The sequence below is a fragment of the Numida meleagris genome, chromosome 4, assembly GCF_002078875.1.
Source record: "Numida meleagris isolate 19003 breed g44 Domestic line chromosome 4, NumMel1.0, whole genome shotgun sequence".
In the NCBI taxonomy this organism is placed as follows: Eukaryota; Metazoa; Chordata; class Aves; order Galliformes; family Numididae; genus Numida; species Numida meleagris.
In genome coordinates this window covers 47374738-47396155 of record NC_034412.1, presented here as the reverse complement: position 1 = coordinate 47396155, position 21418 = coordinate 47374738, and positions in this window count along the sequence as shown.

Below are 21418 nucleotides of genomic sequence, written 5' to 3'. Positions count from 1 at the left end.
GGGGACAATGCAGCTGCTCATCTGCGACCACCCCTCATGATGCAGCAGCCTGTGCCTTGCCGCTGACTGATAAGTAGCAGGAAGAGATACATCACCTTATTTCACTTTTGTTCCAACGTTGTAATCCAGGCATGATATAAGGAAATTGGGTAGGTGTTCAGACAGGTAGGCGGTTATGCCCTTGTGGGAGAGTGTGGCTTGTAAAACTTAAATTCCATTAGAAAAATAAGTTTTAATTCAAAGTCAAAGCAACAGGTGAAATTAAAGAGAAACAGACAGATTTCAATGCATACTCACAGCTTAATAGCATAAGTATGCATCTTACGTGCATCTTAGATGCATTAATAGCATCTTAATAGCAATATCTTCTTCAGAGGCCGTCTGTACTTAATGGGAATTTTTTTCACAAGACATATCAAGACCAAAGGCACCTGCCAAAGTTCTCAGACATCAAAAAATCAAAGATCTATTGGATATCTGGCTTTGAATCTATTTGAAAAACTAACAATGTGTGTTGGTAGTATGATTGTTTTAAATGGCTTTCTCAAAACATTTTCACAACTATGTGAAGTTATCCTTCATCTCTTATAACATTAAGTTTCTGTGAGATAGAAGGGGATTATCACAAGAAAAGGTGTGGAGAAGCGAAGAGCCAGTGAGTTTGGAATCACACTTGTGGGGATAGAAAGATGCAGGCAAAGAATATCTTGTTTCCCAAAGAATGAGTTGCCCTGCAAGACCTATTCTGGAATTTAGGAATGACATGTCATTCCCCCAGTACGAACAAATACCTGAGTATCTCACTCAACTATCTTGCTTCTTCCTGTTTCTGGTCCACAAAAGAGCCCATAAATTATTGCCGCTGTCAGATACACTTTCAGCTGAAGTAGCACAAAGTTTTCTTACCCTGACGTAAACCCTTGCTGCTGTCAGATTTGTACCATGTGACAGATTTTTTTAATTACAATTTTAGATATTTTCAGTAAGAATAGAACCCTTATAGAGATTTTATTAGCATTAGGATAAACAATAATTTCATAGTCCATTTTAGAATCCATTCTACTTATCTAATGTTAGATTTGCCTTCTGCACATTCTACAGGCTTTAATTCTACAGCATCTACATGTTTTTAATAAAGGATCCAAGTCTCTGTACAGGAGGAAAGAAATATGCATTGAGGGATACTATTGTGTATAGACACCAAATTAGTAGACCTTGTTGACCTTAATTTCTTTGCTCTTCAGTGCTCTGTAGCCTTGCAGAAGTGTTACGAATGCTGGTTAATTAATATTTTTAATTGTTTAGGTACTGTGGTGTTGAGCACCATAGAGAAACTCATGAGGAAATTAACAATTCTGTCTTGAGAGAAGAGTTTGAATAGCGTACAGTAAATAAGGCCTTGGGTCACACATTGAAAAATGAGGAAAAAACAAAATATTGAGTAGATGCTCATTATGAGAACATTCTGTGCACTGAATGAAGCAGAGGTCCTGTAGAAGAGAAAAGTAATCACATAACTAAATTTTGTCATGATGTTAATGCAAAAAGAGGGCTGGAAGAAGGATGAGACATGAGCATTTTTTTTAACATTTGAAAGCTTTTCTCAATACTCTCTTACGGTGTTGTTTCAAAATAATAATATGGATTTTGTTGAATTTTAATGTGTGCATTTGTTTTATGGGTATGTGAAAAAGGAATTTCTCATTTCTTTGGAATGCATGAACTTTTGAGAACTGACATGAGAAATCCTGGATGAAAATGTAGTGCTATGTCCAGCATAATTAGGGAGAATTGGAAAAATAAATAGTAAGATGAAGAACACATTCTGCATCTTTCATAATATTTCACATCTTTTTCTTTGAGCTTGTTTAAGATCAGCACTTGAAATTTTTAGGGCACAACTGAAAGAAAAATGTATTTTCTTTAGATTATACTTCCAATAATTTTTCTACATTGCTTTGTGGCTGATGGGTTGATCTGACTATACTCTGAAAATGCCAATCTAGAAAGAGCTGTTCCCTGTCAAAGATTACTTTTCAAGTAAACAGTTAGGTGTGATGACATTAAAAAATGTGCACTTCAACAAAAATTAATTTGAAGACAAGCAGATAGAATTCGTTTTTTATAAGACAATAAGGGCTTTATAATGCATAGTCACACCTACATGTGTGATACTAGCTTGATAAATTTCTGCAGAAAATACAGTTTTCATCTTGGCGTATGTAAATAGTTACTGGATTCTCTGTTGCTAGGTCAAGAGGAGAGGTTGTCAGATAATTCATTTGAAAACATGGCAAAGAAGTGAATTAAAGTTTTTGAGCCTTCTTTTGACAGTAGATATTTCAAAGACCTTTGGAAGATGGAGAGTTGTGAAGCGATCAGGCAGAGTCCAGAAGACTTTTGCTTGGATTTTAAATTAAAAATTGGCTACTGCAAAGAAGAATTAAGTATTTCTTTTTTTTTCCTTGAAGAATTATAGCCACAAAAAGCAGAATACTAGTATTTCTAGATACCAAAATCAGCTGTGAAATAGAATGATTCACATCCCAGCTTTCCTATTAATATCTCTTGACTTTTCCTGACTAAGGCTTTTGTACTTGATATGGCTCATTCAGCAATATATTTAACGCATCCTTACAATAGTTTTTGCCAATGAATACACTCATAAAAATTATTCAGCAGTCTTTCAATGTCAAATCGTCCTACTAAGATTACCTGTGATTTGGCAATCACCTTAACTGCTTAGTATTTCATAGAGCTATAGGGTTTCTTCTTTGCTCATAATATTGTTTCAGAAATCAGAAAATAAGTTTTTAAGCTTCATTATTTGAAAATATTGTCTACCTTAAAAAATTGAGCTATTTTCTTCCCAGGGAATCTAATGAACTACACAGAACAGGAGACTGTACCTTCAATAATACTTTTTGTTGTGTTTCAAGAGGAGACTTCAATGCATGGACATTTCTGTCACATATTATTACTGGGGAGCAACTGGATTTTCTAGATTATTTTGGCAGTAACAGTAACAATGGCTATATTTCTTTTGATGTTTTCTCCCAGATAGTTTATTTTTATCTTGACATTTTGCCCATCCTGTGAATTTCATCATGGGAAAGCAACAGCAGTTTGTCTCAGAGCAGTTCAATTTCAATCTCTAGGTGACAAGTTGGTATTTCTTTCCTCTTGAAGAAGCTTTTAATATGATGTGTTAAATGTCAAGGAAACTCTTCAATATATATTGAACTTTACTAACCTTATTCCTCTTAATATTAATGACATATTGACAGCATGTTTTGAGAAATGAATACTTCTCACAGATGTCAGGATGCAATACTCACATTATTCCTACGGGAATCCCACATTCCAGTTGCTATTGCTCATAACTGTAGACTTTTATAATTTTTTTTTTTTTTACAAAGACTTATATTTAAAAAATGCATTTCACAACCTTTTTTTTTTTTAATTGGATGCTGACAATGCTGAACTAATGGATAAGAGATCCTCAGTTTGTTTAGTAAATACATAAACTTGTTTTGAAAAATGTTTAATTTGGATCTGAGGTTTCTGAAATGGAGTGTCTCATGATAACTTACTGACTTTGTTAATCCAGGTGACCAAATGAGGGTATCTTGTAAGTCCTATTACACAGGAGAAGGAAGTGGAATTTTTATCATGTAAAAGAGCAAGTATCTGTATTGAAGTTGGTTTCCGGATAAACTGTGCTGAAGATTCATAGCAGAACACATTGAAAAAGGACAGAAAGTTGGTAATCACACAAAGCTTAGCCTAAAATAGTCATAGGTGTTGGCTGAGTTGCCTAAACGCTGGCGTCTAAGCCACTTGCAATGTCACAGGCTAAGACGCCTGTACTGGGTGTGCAAATTCAAGACCTGTTAGTGGGAGACTCCAGAATCCTTCTGTCTTTACCCATAGTCAGGATACTCAAGGGCACTAAAAACCTGTAGAGATGAGTCCCTGATGACTGGCAGCAGAATACTTTTTTCTGGGCCTGTGTACTCTACTGAGTGTAATGAGATGTTAGACCGTTAGCTCACAAGTAGGTGCTTATATGTAGATGCTTACTTGGTCTTAATACACAAACGGAATGTAGCCATGATGTTTCCTTCCAGAATCCTTTCATCACTTTTTCTGGCTTCCTGTCATCTTTATATTTTGTTGCATGTTAATTATACGTTTTTATACCTTCTTCCAGAAAGATTAAAAATAAAAAAAAATTCAACACCATCCTATTTGGAAAAAAATCAGTAGAGTATGTAAATGGAAGCAGTTCTACTTTGAGTACATTATATCCAAGCTAACAATTCTGGTGCAATTATACTGCCTATATATGAGGTTTTGACATTCTCTGGTATTAGCTCAAAATTCATTATTTTTGTGGAATGTCTGTCTTTTCATCTGAACATATTTGATAATGAAGTTCCATGGATTCAGACAACAGAATTGATTAAAATTTGGTGGGTTTAATCTAAAATGCCTGTAACACTTGGAAAGAAATAGGACCATACTCAAATTTCAGTTTCTGAGTTATTATTACAGTTTTGTCTCAAGATTTACATAAAATGTCAAAATATATGAATTACAGAACTTAGCTATAGAACTTAAAATGTTGCCTTTTGTCAACCACTTATTTTCTTGTTATTTGTTTCTCTTTCTGCCTTTGTTGAATGTGCTGCATAAATTACCTGGGATTTTGCATTGACTGTATTGCATTGAAGGAAAAGTCTAATTATTGAGCCTGAATTCTACTGTACTGTAGATATGCAGGTCTTACTTTCATTTTAATTCAAGATAATATAGTGTTAAATGCACTTTATGTCAACTTGTGATGATAATAATAATAATAAAAAGAATAATCTGAACATGCCATTCAAAGACAACACATTCAAAGATATATTCATTAAGATGTGGTCATTAATTTGGTTTCAATATTTTTTTTTCATGGACCAAAAAAAAAAAAAAAAAAAAAAAAAAATCCCATGGGAAATCCAAAGCATGATATAAAAATTATAACCTTCTACAGAAAAGCAGCTCCTGCTCCCATTTACAGTGTATTGTACTTGCTTGGAGCTCTGAAAGCATTTGTTTGGAAAGGAAGGGTACAGAGTTAGCAGGAATGTGCAAAATCCATTTATTTATTTATTGTGAAATATTCAGAAAGATCTACCCTGTGTCTGGAAGTCTAAATGAGTAGGAGAAGTTTCAGTAGAACAGTAGTCCTAGTAGAGAAAATCATGATTGCCCAAGGCCACAGCATTCCATATTGGTGTCAGAGATTGGTGTACTTAGATCCTAAATCCCATAGTATGAAAAGTAATGTAAAGTCATCAGATGCCTCAGGTTGCCACTGGAGAAAAATACAATAAAATATAATAATTGTCAATACTGGTTCATGGATAAGTAAGGAAAAGTTAGGAAGACTGCGGGCAAGAAGGAATAAAACATGATTGCTGAATGTTGGCTGTAGGAGGCCGTCAAGATCCTGGAACAGGGTGAGTTGTCCCTCACCGACACTATCACCAGCACTTTGCATATAGAAAAGAGAGATTTAATTTTCTGAGCATGTTTCAGTTTCCTTGTTAATGTTTTGTGCTTCCAATGCTGTGATATCACATCCACAGCAGCACATGGGCTACATAATGCACACCAGGAGAAGGAGAGATGGGAGAAGCCTGGCCTCTTTCCAGCACGATATAAAGGCAGGGCTGGAGTTCTGCAGCCGCAGAATGGGATGTTTGTGATTAACCAAAGCTAAGGAGATCAATGTATTATTAGCAGCTAAATGTCAAACTCAGATCTCAGTTTCATTACTTATAAAGTGGAGCAACAACAGAATTCACAAAAAGTAGAGTGGCCTTAAGTGAATGCATCTGGGGACATTATCTGGCTTTGCATTCAGATGCAAACACATTGTTTGCCTCAGCTTTTCAGAAATAAAGGCTTCATTTAGCGGCAGTGTAACACAATGTGGTTTTTGCATTGAACTGTATCCTTTAAGTATTCAGAAAGAAATCTGTGGCTATTCATAATCTTGCAAACCGGATCAACTGTTCTCTTCCTTGGTGTTCCATTTAAGGTGAGAATGATGGAGAGGAAGGCATTGTCAATTTTAATAAAATTAACTTTGTAGTGTTACTTCAGTGCTTTATAATAAGTATATATGATGCCCTAAGGGCAGCTGGGTTTGTACTGAAGTGTCTTGATTACTGTTTTGTTAGGGTAGAATCACTTGGCTTTATTTTCCTTTTTTTCTTAATAGCCTGAACTCAAGCTGTTTTGTAGCTGCCCTATGATACAAATAGATGCATTCTCAGGGCACTGATTATGATTTTTATGTTTTAGAAATACGGTTCTACAATCATGTTGGCGCAAGTGTACCTCTAAACAGTTGATATCTGTACTATTTTCAAATCAAGGTGCAAGAAAAAAAATATTCTGGAGCAAAGATAACATATATTTTTTTAAATACTATTTATGCATACTAATTAGTTGTAACCATGGGAAGCTGTATTAACAGTATACTTTTCATTTTAAACCAGGCTCTCTTGTGCTCCACTTGATTAATTGTCACAGAGTGTAATTTTATCATAGTTAAAACTAATTCAAGCCCATTTCCCTATAGTAATATATATATTTTTTGGATGGGAGAAATTAATATTCCTCAAAAACTAATTAATGATCTCCAAAGAATCATTTGGGTAAAGGCTGTTAGAGTTTTACAGCAATTATGCATTGTATGTAACTCATTAAAAGGTCCATTTTCATTACTGGATTTAGCAATGAGGTGACAAGCATAACCACTCCAAATGGCCAGGCAAAATGCACAGTGAGACTGGGAAATCCTTCAGTCTAAAGCCATCACTGTACCCGAATTATTTCTCCATCATGAAAGTCTGAGGGAAAAAAAGGCTCTGAAATGAACAATGAGGTCATTTGAAGGTTACCTCTTCTCTGATAAAAGTGTGGCATATTCCATTCAAAAGAGGATGCTTCTGATAGTACCTTGAGGAGCCCTGCTAGTGACCTGGATTACATTACTCATATTCTCACTGCATAGTATCTCCATCAACAGTCACTTGAGGCCTCCTGAAACACAGGATGCTAAGCAATTGCGAAGAATGGTGGAGGCAGCCCCTAATGGGCTGTAGGGCAGCAAGACTCCATCGCAAGCACAAATGTTTCACATCCCTGTCAGTCACTCTTCCAATGAAGAGTTTGCATAAAGTTCTAAAGTGATAGTTCTCATCAAAAATTGGCTCAGAAATGGGCCTATCATTTTGGTGCACTGAAAGTGACTGTGCATCACAAACTTCAATATGTTTCATTTGTCTGAGACATCGTTAAAGCCCACCAGGCTGGCTGTGCGCAAGGCAGCATAATTCATGGCAGACAGAAGATCCATTCATTATTCCTGCCATAATTACAGAAAGAGTATTATTGATAAATCAAACACAAATAATAATTCTTTCAAGAAAATGCAGTGTTTGTGGCTCTCTAACGAAGCGGGAAGAGACTGTATGTAAAATCAGTCTTTCCTATCACACATTTTTTGGGACTTCTGAAACACAGAACAAAAACATTCTCACCTTTTCCCTGTATTTCAGGCACATATTTCATCTCAGGCAATATCAATATATATAGAGTCAGATATTACAGCTAGAAACATGCATTTTTCTCTCTTTCACCCCCACCCCCATATTCCCCAGTAAATCAGAGTTATTATCTGAGGTCCTAATCCAGCAAAACATTTAAGCGCATACTTAACCTTAAACACATGGGTAGTCTCATTATAATCAGTGAGAATCCTCATGCTTTAGAGTTAAGCTCATTTTAAAGTGCTTTGTTGAATCATAGCCAAAATGGAGTAGTACAAACCTAGGTGTTTACTGCGCTGAAATAGAAGTACAAAGACACGGCATTAACACTGTGCTTTACATTGATGACAAAAAGCACTCCTGGAAGTGTGAATTACGAGAGCACTATTAATTCACCCTCATGGGGCTATCGTCTAGCAATGCATCCTCTGTAGATGGGATTTTCAAGGCTGAATGTATTTAAGAGTGCTAAGCACAAGCAAATAGAAAAACAGTTATGCTGGCAATCACCCATGATTTCTGAGTCCACTATGATTTCTATCACGTTCCATTACACCTGTCTCTGTTGTTATCATATACTCAGAATTTTTGTTTTAAATCCCAGAGAGTGTGATTCCACCAGGCAGCTAATGTCATAATGCTATATGTACAGTGGTTCCTCCAAAAGTGTTTGGGCTCACAATGACAGAACAAATACTAAGTAAGAACAATCTTTAATTTGGTACTGGAAGGAGGGCATGCTCCTTAACTTCTTGCCTCCCCCCCCCCCTTTTTTTTTTTTTCTGGGAAAAGCACCTTTTTCTTCATATTCACTTAGAGGTGATCAAATTGCGCAAACTTGCTCCAAGCAGTAGGAAATTAATATAAACATTTTAAAAAAAAATCTCAAAATAAGCATGTTTTTCATTTTTTCTTTTTATAATTAAAAAGATGCATCCAACGTGCAATTCACTTCATGGAAAGAGTTAGCCTAATGGTAATCCCACTGGAATTTTAATATTTTACAAGTGTGATCTAAGGCTAATTTGTATCTGCATATAAAATGAAGGCAATTAAAGAAGGAGGGAAGAAGGAGGATCTGATGATGAGGCCCCTCTCCTATTATTCTTGATTAATTTTGATAACTGCTAAGGTCTAATTATTTTCTGTACTGGGATATTGGAGGTAGCACTTCCTTCTTCTGGGTATATTCAGTTATAGTTTAATTCTTCTTAAAGCTGACAAGTGTCTGTAGAGTTTGTATGCGTCTTCACAGAATCACAGAATTGCAGGGGTTGGAAAGGACCTCTAGAGATCATCAAGTCCAATCCCCCTGCTAAAGCAGGATCCCTTTACAGCAGGTCGCACAGGTAGGTGCCCAGACAGGTCTTGAATATCTCCAGAGAAGGAGACTCCACAACCTCTCTGGGCAGCCTGTTCCAGTGCTGCGTCACCCTCACAGTAAAGTTCTTCCTCATGTTCATATGGAACTTCCAGAGCGTTCAAGTTCGTGTTCACTGCCCTTCTTTCTGTCATTGGACACCGCTGAAAAGTCTGGCCCCATCTACTTGACATCCACTGCTTAGATATTTATAACCATTGATAAGATCTTCTCTTAGTCTTCTCCAGACTAAAGAGTCCCAGATCTCTCAGCCTTCATATGGAAGACGCTACTGTCCCCTCATCAACTTTGTGGCCCTTCACTGGACTCTTTCTAGGAGATCCCAGTCCTTTTTGAACCAGGGAGCCAGAACTGAACACAGCACTCCAGATATGGCCTCACCAGGGCAGAGTAGAGGGGGAAGATCACCTCCCTCGCCCTGCTGGCCACACTCTTTTTAACACACCGCAGGATACCATTAACCTTCTTAGCCACAAGGGCACACTGCTGGCTCACAGCCAACCTGCTTTCCACCAGAACACCCAAGTTCCTCTCTGCAGAGCAACTCTCCAGCAGGTCATCCCCTCACCTGTACTGATGCACGCAGTTCTTCCTCTCCAGGTGCAAGACCCTACACTTGCTCTTGTTGAACTTCATCATGCTCCAGTCTGTCCAGGTCTTGTTGAATGGCAGCACAGCCTTCTGGAGTGTCAGACACTCCTTCCACCTTTGCATCATCAGCAAACTTGCTGAGGGTGGACTACCCCCTGGTCCAGGTCATGGATGAAGATGCTGAACAAGACAGGACTCAGTACTGACCCCTGGGGAACACCACTAGATACAGGTCTCCAAGTGGACTCTGTGCCACTGATCACAATCCTCTGAGGTCTGCCAGTTCTCAATCCATCTCACCATTCACTCATCTATCCCATAATTTCTAAGTTTCATAACAAGATATTGTGGGAGATGGTGTCAAATGCCTTGCTGAAGTCAGGGTACACAACAATCCACTGTTCTCTCCCCATCTACCCAGCCAATGATGACATCATAGAAGGCTACCAGGTTGGCCAAGTATGATTTCCCCCTGGTGAATCCATGTTGACTACTCCTGATAGCCTCTTCTAATTGCTTATTTATCTTGTTTATCATTATCCAACGTTTTCTCCCACAATTGTGTTCTTTGACCCATGCTGCTAGAACTAAAACAAAAGCACTATTATTAACTAACTTACTGTCAACTGTCAACAAACTTCTAGTATACAAATGCCATCACTAAAAGTTCAAGCTTACTCACAAAGTTGAAATAAGAATGCTGCTATTGTCAGAATTACTGCAGAGTTACATTAAATAATCAAGCAAATACCTGAGTGCTGGTGGTCTCTCAATTCTTGGGAGTTTAACTTGTTTGTTAATATTTTATTCACTTATTTATTTATTTCCTCTAGCTCAGAAGTTACTTTCTGGATAAACTGCTCTGTTGCCCAAATATATGCTATTGTAGCATTTGGGTTTTATATATGAAACATTAGCTTAGAGTTTCCAAGCCATTTGCTAAAGCCAGAAGGTACCTTCTCAGCCTTTGCACACCTGAGGTTCTGGTTTATTAGTGTGAAGCCATTTCAAATTCATGTGGACCTGAAAGAACAAAGAACAATAGAGTCTGTAAATAATGCATCTCTGCTAACAGAGTTAAGGAGAATGCTCAAAATGTTGCACCTTAGAAGATAATGGTTTTGAGGGTGAAAGAAGAGAACTACTGAAACAACAGCCTTCATATGAATACACCTGTTCCTTGTCAGTGGGAGAGAGGACAGTATTCTCCTTTTCCCTCAAGCATATATTGTAGATTAAAGGTAGTATGCATGACCATTCAGGGTCTGGAGAAGAAAATCAGACAAATGTCTGGATCCAGAATCGTCTTTGCCTGTAGTGTTAAGCTTTCAGTCAGCGTTTTTAAGCAAAAACATCCTTCATCCAAGTTCCCCAAACAAATTTAATGAAGATATAAATGAACAGATATTGTCCACTCACAAACTTTATGAGCAACAAGCAGCAGCTGTTTCAGCAAAAGGTAGGATAATCTGCTTGCTAATAGCAGTTTTCGACAGTTTCCAATGGAAAAAATATTTGTACAGCTGAAATACAAGGGTTTCCATCTCTCCTATGTATTTTAAAGCAGTTCCTGTCTTAAGATTTTTCTTTTTCTGTTCCTAAGTCTTTCTAAAACAATGGCTTCAAGTCTATTTTGTGGTAATAGTTCTCATGCAATAATTATTTTTGTGGAAAAGTTTTATCTTGTTGGGTTTTTTTTACCACTTTTTATCATTGATTTCTTTTTCTTCAGAAGAAGATACCTATCCGCTTTCTTGTTTTCTGATGTTTTATGTGTGTTTTTCCTTATTTCCTGGTATTATTCCTCTCTCTGAATGAATACATCCTTGCTTTTCTATTCTGTCTATAGATTGAGATTGTATGAAGACTGTAATGATTCTCGTCATCTCTGCATGTAGTTTCTCAACCCACAAAGCAAACTAAGTGATAAAATAAGACACTGCCATGTATGCAATGACATCAGCGCATTCTCTGAGTGGAAATTATTTTTAGAAATAAATTTTCTGTTATCTCTTTCACCGAATATTTTCCAACTCCTCTCTATCATTAAGAAAAACATCTCTGAAAGAGGGGTCGGGCACTGGAACAGCTGCCCTGGGAGGTGGTATAGTCACCATCCCCGGAGGTGTTCAAGAGCCATGGGGAAGTAGCACTGAGGGACATAGTTTAGTGGGCGTTGTGGGGATGAGTTGATGGTTGGACTTAGTGATTTAAAAGTCTTTCAAAACATTAATGTTTCTATGATACAAATTATTTAATTAATGAATTACCAAGCTTATTACAACCAATTGCTTAATACAATTGCTTATTATTAACCAAAGCTTATTACAACCAATGTTTGGCAAGGAAAGATTTATTATTTTTAAAGTGTCTAATTTGATGGTCTTATCTGATCACCATTCACTGAAGATATTTAAGGATTCAGTTGCTCTAGGCTCTTTAAAAAGTCAATGCGCAGAGACTGACTCTTCTAGGGTGTTTCAGGTCTTCTTTGAGGGGGATCGCCTTCTGGAGTTTTTTTTTGTTTGGAAAAGACCTGGATCTCTAGTGTCTAATCTGACTTTCTCAGGCAAGTGTAATTAGGCTTGTAAGTGTACTCTATTTAAAGTTAGACTATTCCTTTACTGGGGAAAAAAATAAGTACCAGATTTTGGGGTTGCTAAGACTTGAGCTGTGTTTCTAACTGCATCAGTGTAAATTAGTGATTTTTAGGTGGAAGCTGTTATGTAGTTTCAGAAATTGATCTAATGCCTGTTTGAAGTCACTGCAGATACTCTTGTTGATAGCAGCTATCTTTGAGACTTTCTATGAGATAATAAATAAAAGAACTACTTGAACAGAATTTATAAAAAAAAATAAATCAATTAATTGAGAGTCCTCTTTTGTTTGGTGTAGTATTTGTTGTCCAGTCATGCATACTGAGAATTGATTAAACACAGATGCTCGCCTAGTAGTACGTGCAGATTATTCTCATTCGTAAGATGACTCCACAATATTCAGTGTTCATTTGCTCTATTGTTCAGTCTTACTGTGTTGTTGGCAGCACAGCACACTTTCTTCTAATGTACTGCACACCTAAAAGCTATTAATTTGAGCACAACAAATAATGAATAAGTAGCAAGGAATGGAACTCCAGTACATACATGGAACTCTTGAGATTCGCAAATGGTTTTATGACTGTGAGCAGTTAATACCAGTATTTCTGAATGATTAATACTGTAATGCCACAGGCAGAAGAAAATTGAATAACATTGTATATTGAGGGAAAATTATTTGTTTCTATTTCACTTGGTGACCTATGTATGAGGGCTGCTCCAAAAGTAATGCCTCTTATTTTACTATATTGACCTACAACATCAGAAGAGAATGTTGGTGGTATGGCAGTAGAGATTGAACCTTCTGACCAATATCCAGTTACACTTTGTTGCCATGTGACAGATGGCAGCAGAGGGGCAGAATGACAAAATGGAGTCTGACATGGAAGTGTGCATGTGAAGCAAAAGTGAGTGATTTAATTCCTCCATGTGGATAAAATGGCACCCACTGACAATCATCAATGCTTGCTGAATGTTTATGGAGACCAAACGGGGGTGTGAGCACAGCGATGTGGTGGGTGGTGCATTTCAGCAGTGCTGACATTGACAATGGGTCACCTCCACTGGTACAGCTTCTTATGTATGAGGCATGCAGGCTCCTGTACATTGCTGGTGAAAATGCCTTGCTGATGGTGTGACTAGGTTGACAAATAATATTTTGTGGCTTAGAATTTGCCTGATAAAGAAGTGCTATTGTGCTCTTTGTTGTAGTTTCCATGGAAATAAATAGGAGTCATTACTTTTGGAGCAACCTAGGTGCATATGTGCACTTGTTTATTTTGTCTAATACATATGATAAACACAGATGGATATTTTTGTGCATTTAAAGGAGAGATTTAAAAGAATATGAATTATATTAGTGTTTTTAAAAAATGTATTCATCAGTAATGTCTCACTGAGTACACATGCTGCTCATACTTAAATCATGGGACATATATACATAAGTTCTAGGTCAGTGCTTCAAATCCTATAATGGTAACCATCTGTTGTAATGTGCTATTTTCCTTTTGAAAAGGTTGGTTTCAATAGGGAACTGTTTGAACTAGGAGTTCAAAACTGCTAGCTTTCTCTAGGAGTCCAGTTTGAAATAGATGATGAGACTGTACTCTGTGGAAATATTCAACCACTTCAATCTTTTGACTTGACTAGACAGAAAGACAATGTGGAAACTTACAGATATGTTTAAACCGGAATTAAATGGCCACAAAAAGGGGATATAATTTTGAAAATGACAAAGATGGTGCCCCATGCTTGATAACACTATATCCCTAAATATGGTAGACTGAGACCATATCATATATAATATAAATAATGCGTATCACATTATAGATAGACTGGGCTCATATAGAAAGCAGAAGAAAAGCTAGGAAACAAATCTTCTAAGTTCCTTAGAGTAGAAACATAGAAATGCAAGGTGGGGAAGCTACTCAATTTTTTAAACATGAACTTGACTTTAGACTATGATTCTGTCACCACGTGGACAGGTCTAAAGAATACGGTACATAGTATTTCAACTGGGTGTCAAAATAGCTCTAAGTTTTTAAACTGGTATTGGCAGGAACATGAAGGACTAAAATAAGTTACTAGTCGTCTTTTCCCTATGGAGTAAATGCTTTTTTTTTTTTTAATATATATAACTTACAAAACAGTACAGTACAACCAACTCCGTTTAGACATTAAGATTACCTGCTAATGGTTTCCTTCTTACAGATTCTAAATGGCGGATTTTTTGAATCACACTAAGCTTGCTCCTCCAGAGGGTATGTAAGAATAAGCTTTTGTATCCTTAGGAACAAACTGCAAATCAGCAGTTTTAATGCTGCCTAAGATCCTCTGTTGTTAGTCGGTAGGATTTTTTTTCTGTGTTTTGTTTTAATTACTAACATATATCAACTCTATGTTAATAGTACGAAAACAGAAATATTCAGTAACGTTTAAGGAACTTAAAGTAGTTAACCTCATTCTAAGCTGCAAAATATTAGAAGAGTCAGCATGTTAAAGGAGATGCAAAATTATAATGGTACATTTGCCTTTACTGGTGTTCAGCTTTTATATGAAACTAAGTTAAACTTATTTTCCTAAATATGCAAATGAACCCTCTCCAAATATCATCTTCTTTCCCTTCTTTCTCTCTCACTCCCCAGATTCCTTTTTCACCCTTGTGTAATCGTCTAACAAGTTACTTCTGCTTAATTAGAAATATAACTTAAATTTGTTTATGTTTCCTCAGGTGCACAACACAAAACACTTATTTTTCATTCCAGTTGAGGACTTTGTAAACTTTTATTCAGAAGAATAAAGAACAAATTTTTATAAGAGAGAAAATTACTCAGTGGCCTGTTGCCCTGCAAAAATCAGTGCAAAAAGATCTGGCATACCACTCACTGGTGTACTCCCAGGAGTGCTAATGCAGTAATACTCTACATTCTGCACAGCAATGTGCAACGTTGCAGAGGGAAAAGAAAACCTTACATCTGCATATTCATTTATAAGGGCAAATAGATTTGGGTAATATAAAATAATGGTTACTTAATCTCCTAGATTCTTGGTTTATTACTTCCACTGAAAATCCAAAAAGCTGCATAAATTGATGGCGTTCAAAATTGTGAATGTGGCTACAAGTGGTAGCTCAGTATTATTTCCAGAACTAAGGATGTAGCTGAGCTGATGTAGCTCCAGATTACCTTATGGCTGTAGAAGGTTGGACTTAGCTCACATGTGTTCGCTGTAAATTTTGTTGGAGTAAATGTCTTACTTTGAAATACCGCTACTGTTGCATAATGCTCTGCAATGTGTCACATTTCAGAAACTTTTATGTGGAAAAGCATTAATTAACATTTGAATCAAATGCATGCTGGTAATAGAAGTAAGCTTCTTTATTTTCAGAGGATGTCGATGTTTTAAATTTATAAGCATACATTACAGTGTGTGTAGGCTCAATGGCTCTAGTGAAAGGGTGCACAATTCCACAATGTGACAATGCTGAGATATCCTCACGCTGAGTTATGGAAAAGGTGAAACAGGAGAAAGAGAGAAAAAACAATGCCCTAAATTATTCTGCATGTTGCAGAAATACATGAATCAAGATGTATTTTTGTGTTACTGAAAATGTATCTGTACACTGATTTTAATGAAAGCATTCTGAAAGAAGATGCTTATCTGCCAAGTTAGAAGTCTGTTTAAAAATAAAGGCATAGAAAGTTACCATGCAAGCATTTTCTTTTGCCTGTTAAGAAAGAACAGATAGGGAATAACAAAGATCAACACAAACTACCCACCTACCAGTGAGTACTTTCAATAAAAAGTATGTCTAGCTTCTGCATTGCAAAACTGCTTGAGTAAGAATGCAAAAGTCATGACAAATCACTTTTTCCTATAATGTAAAAACATCGTTTTCTCCTTAATTGGTCCCTGTGAAAAATCTGTGGCTTTGCTTGAAAGGTGGTCTTTTTGTTTAGTTTTAATGAATACAGTGTCTCTGAATGGTCCTATATTGACAACCAGGAAGACTTGTATCATCTCTTTTTATCTGCAGAACCATATACCTGGGGCAGTGACACCGCTTGTATAACCAAGGTGCCATGCTTATACCTTTATCTCAAATAATGACAGGTTTGTTCTGTCTCCTTGACTTATCATTTCCTTAGCTCCCTATTGTGAGAGAAGCCCACCTTATAGCCAATTAGTATCAGATGTTGCAGTGATGTTTCTGAGCCTGAATACGTTTGGCCTTTGGGAACTAAGCTGAACACTCCAAACTCCTTCCAGAAGGAAGGTTAACACCTTTTTGATGGCAAAATGATTTGCTCACTCTTTCCTGTTTGACCTATTACTCTCTATATATGTGGAGTCATTAAATTCCTTTGGAAATAGATTGTAAGAATTAACAAAAAAGATTAGGAGGCACATTTGTTTCTTGCTATAGCCCTTTGCCAGGTGAGTCCATGCTTTAGCAAGGAAATTAGAGAGTCCTGAAGATCTTATTTTTGGTAGGTAATATTAATATCATCAGAATAGCAAAATTTTTTGCAAAAGCATTTTTCAGAGAGAAAATAATTTCAAAACAAATGAGTGCTATTTGCTTATTGTATAACAAAATCAAGCGTGGTTTCTCTAGGAACTGTTATATTATAGTAAGCTCTAATAAGTCATTTGGTAAAAATCCAAGCTTTGCAGTTCTAACTCTCAGCAGGTTTTTAAATGTAATCTTATACATTCAAAGCATAGTGTTTGCATCATCCTGATTATTGTTAGATGGGAAGAAAAATGGTGATACTGCAAAAATCTTGTGGTTTAATTTGCATTTAAAGCTCTTGCAAATGCATTTTAATTAACATTATGTTCCACATCACTTCTTACTGACGAAGTGGTTTTAATCTGTACATTTTTAAGGAGTGCTATTCAAAACTAAGGTATACAGTAGAGTTTTGTAGCAGAGCTCAAAGAATTAATTTCTTTTCAACACGTTAATAGTCTGTGGGAATACCTGTGTCATGCCTTGCTAGTGACTGTAATTAAGACATGAAGGATGCAGTCCAAACTCCTTCTGGCTGTCCTGTGAATACTCAGAGAAGAAATAATGCAAGGAACATTCCTGTGGGCAAAATTCCTGTTCTACTCTGTTCATGTACCCATAAATGAAGAGATGAAGAGGACTGCCCACTGATTCTGTGTCTGCCCCACTGCTGATAGCTGAGTAAATGTATGTGAGAAAGTATAAGCAATGTGCCAGGAATTCTTTTCCTCTGAATAAGGACAACAATTCTCTTAGGATGCAAATCTTAATGTTCACAGATATTATCGCTGACTTGAAACCTGGGCTCTCCTTACAAAAAGTGGTCATGGTCTGCAGTTTTGCTAAATCTGGTTAGTGCAAAATATCATCTCAGCTAATTTTAAGCACTTAACATGCTGCTCTAAAAAATCCTTCCCCTCTAATTCTGAGATTTTTGAGCTGGTAAAAGACAGTAGAATCCTACTTCACTTGCTTGTCTCAGAAAATAAAGGACAAAAGTGGATTTGTAGGCATACTCTAGCATGGGAAAAACAATTAATGACAAAGTCTTTCTTCCAAATGCCTTCTTTCTGCCCTTTCCCCTAGTGGCAATAGCATTTTAGATCCTGATCTCCTTTATTTCTTAGTCTTCTTTCCCCACATCTTTCCCTCAGTTATGCCAAAAATGTTCATGGGACTGCACCAGGAACAGAATGCAGTAAGTGACTGATGTTAAAAATACTCCAACAGGGAAAACAATAGGCAGATCTCTTAAGTTTAATTCTCGGAAGGGTTTCCAAATTGTACAGTTAATATGCTGGTGGAAATGGGTTTCTAAGAGTGAAGTTGTAGAACAAAATCCATATGAAAGGCAACATCTGCTAAGAAAAAAGTTCACAATATTAAAGAATTCAGATGTGTGTGTCAGTGGAGATGCAATGCTTCTGGCAGAAGGTTTGTGTTTTGCCAAAGGGAAGACTAAGTATCTCCAGAATCTCCAGAATTTCAGTTTTAGATTTTTCTTCACATATTTCCTTTCTTTCCTCAATGTTTTATCATGGTCTATTCGTTCAGGAAGATGAGTATGTAAAAAAAAAATATTGAAATGTATTCAGTTGTGCAGATCTCTATTATAAGCTTAAATTGCATGCCTAACTTAAGGCTAGATACCTATCTAGAGGACATGGGCATGCAAGAAAGGGTTTATAGCTTCGTCTCTAGTTTAGCAAAGTGCCTTTGAAGTAGGTTGACTATGGACTAAGTAGACTTAAAATTAGAGCCTATTTAACTTTTACTGAATGCAGGCAAATCTCTCTGTAAACGTTAGCTGCTGATAGTAATGGAAAATGCTTCTAATCCTGACATAGATAAGGTAACAAATAGGAAGGAGCTCTTGTTTACATTATTTATAACTTTTGTGAACAAGGTTCTTCTCATTAACTAATCTAATGTAAATGGAGACCTAAAAAGTTGAGCTGAAGTGTTAGCATTTTTATCTGCTTCCTGAGAAGGAGAAAAGTGAAGGAGTAACAAATTTATAAAAACTCTCAGCCAAGAGACTGTTTTAAATGTATTCTAAGGTTGTTAAATGATACAGGAGATGCAGCTCAATCCTTTTTTTTTTTTTTTTTTCTTTTTTTTTCCCCCTCTCTTCCTATCTAGTCTCCTCTTTCTTTTCTGATTTACACCCTTTAATAGAGTCTGGATGAGAACAGAGACTGATACTTGTGACAGTATGCTTGCCTCCACAATCTTCTCCCTTGGCCTGGCCATTATATCCAGCACCTTGCTCAAGCAGACAATGAGCACAGTACTGGTAATGTTCAAGGTCTTACTGAGACCGGTAACAACCACAAATCTTTCTCAAGCTGGCACCTGAAAGAATTGGTGGCAGACACCTGGTTCAGCAACTAAGGGACAACTGAGTGTATGCTAAATACTATGAGCCAATCATCTTAATCTATAAATAATAGCAGCTGTAAGGGGTGACTTCTAAGTGACTGTTAACGTGAGCCCAGAACACACCCTGTAAGACAGTTAAGCCACAGGGAGGAGCAGGCTGTCCCTTCCCTTAATTTGACTGATGTCTCTAGGACTCCTAGAAGAGTCCGTAACAATGCCTGAGGAGTAGTCAAGTCACAAGAGGGGGCCTGTGGCTGTTGCCTCAGGCAATCCTGGCACTGCAGTAAACTATATTTATCAACAGGGGCTAAGGGAGACCCTCTCTTCCCTTTCTGCACTGATACTATAAATAGAGCCTGGGGAGGATAGGAAAGAATTTTTTTACAATAAGGGCTGTGAGGCACTGGCACAGACTGCCCAGAGAGATGGTGTCTGCCCCATTCTTGGAGACGTGCAAGGTCAGGCTGAATGGGGCTCTGAGCAACCTGATCGGACTGCTCATTGCAGAGGAGTTGGACTAGATGGCCTCTAAGGCTAACTTCCAACTCAAAACATTCTAGGATTCTGTGAATGGATCCAGTGGCAGTAAAAAATCAAGTGTACCTTCCCATTTCTGGTCTACTTAAGTCACTGTCTTACTTACAATTAAGCTTCGTTAAATCACTGTACTATGTTAGTAAATACATTCCTGCCTCTCTCTTATGAGTGCGGTGTAGTTTATGTCTGTGACAATACCACATAAGACTGTGTATGATTAGCATAGTTTTTTACATTTATTTAGTAAAAAAGTAAGAACATTTCAAGTAATTCTAGGAATAAAATACTATCTTTCCAATTTCCTGAGGGAAACTGTTTTGACTCTTTTCAAAATAGATAGAAAATTTGTCAATATTTTGAGGGAGGGAGAAGGAGGAGATGAGGAGGAGAAAGAGAAGAGCGCTCATTGCTTCATAGCAAAGTTTTTTGATAAAAAATTCTCTATCATCTCTTTCCTCTTGACCAGTCAGAATGGAAGATGTTAAGGAGCTTGTATTTAATTCTGTGGGGACTCAACTCCCCACAGTTCTGTAGGAATTCACCCTTAATGTTCCTTGTATTTCTTAATTGATAGTTTTACATGACTTTATGCTTTTGATAAAATTTTGTTCAATATCCCTTGCTTTCTGTTGCCTTGACTTGGAATTCAGTTGAGTCTGATACACAGTGCTGGCATGCAGGTAGTACAGGTGGACTTATTTGAGCTATGCAAGACTGACACTGAAAGGAACAGACTGCAAATGCTACAGTTCTGACTATATACCAGGATTCAGTTCTTCTGTTTAAATTACAGAAATTGCCTAGATGTCTGGAAATGATTAAGGCATCATTACCCTGAAAGACTGGCATATATCAGGAAGAAAAGAATGCTGGTGGGTTACAGCAATGTGGATAGATTCCTTCCCTAAAATGGATGAAGGCAACTCCTGCATCATATGCGGTTATCTATTGCCATCACTGTGTTTTTCAGTATCTTTCAACCAGCAGGACATGATAACATGCTGACAGTATATCAGACTCCCATGTGTTATGGTTTTGTGATTTTTTGTTGTCGGTATTCCACATCATTACATCATGTAAGGTACGGGCAGTTAAAGAGTTAATTCCCCGGTTACTGCAAACTACCTTTTTTGGTGTGGCCCTCTGAGGGGGAGGGGAGGAGGTGCACTCCCCAGGGGTCTTTGCGGGAGAGGGGGTGGTGAAGCCACGTGGGAGACGCGGGGTCTGTTCTTCCCAGCCCGGCGGAGAAAGCACGTGGTCCTCTTGCAGTTTACTGTGTAAGATTTTCAGCCTGTAAACCCTCTATCATAATTCTACTAGCCTCATTTTGATATATTTAGTAAAATTAGTTGTTCCTCCTCAGATCGGTGCCGCTGTTTTTGTGTTAAATCCGTCTACGGGTCCCCCTCTTCCCAGGTTGCGGCTCCGCGGCTTCTCTGCCGCTTTAGCCGCCGGACTGCCCGGGGGCTGGCTCTTATCGCCGGCAATTTTTTTTTTTCTTTCCTTCCTCTTCTCTCGTTTTTTTTTTTCTTTCGGGCCTGTCCCCCTTGTCACGGACGCAGACCCTTAGACAATACCGTGACACTATGCAACATCGTTCTCACTCAATTGGAAAGATACGGATTTGACAGGTGGGCTGTTTGATGGATGAGGAACTGTTTACAAGATTGTACCCAAGGAGTGGTGGTCAATGGCTCAATGTCCAGTTGGCGATCAGTGAGTAGCTGTTTGACATGCCTGAGGGATGGGATTTCAGAGAGACTTAGATAGGCTCAAGCGGTGGTCCCAGGAGAAACTCATGTGG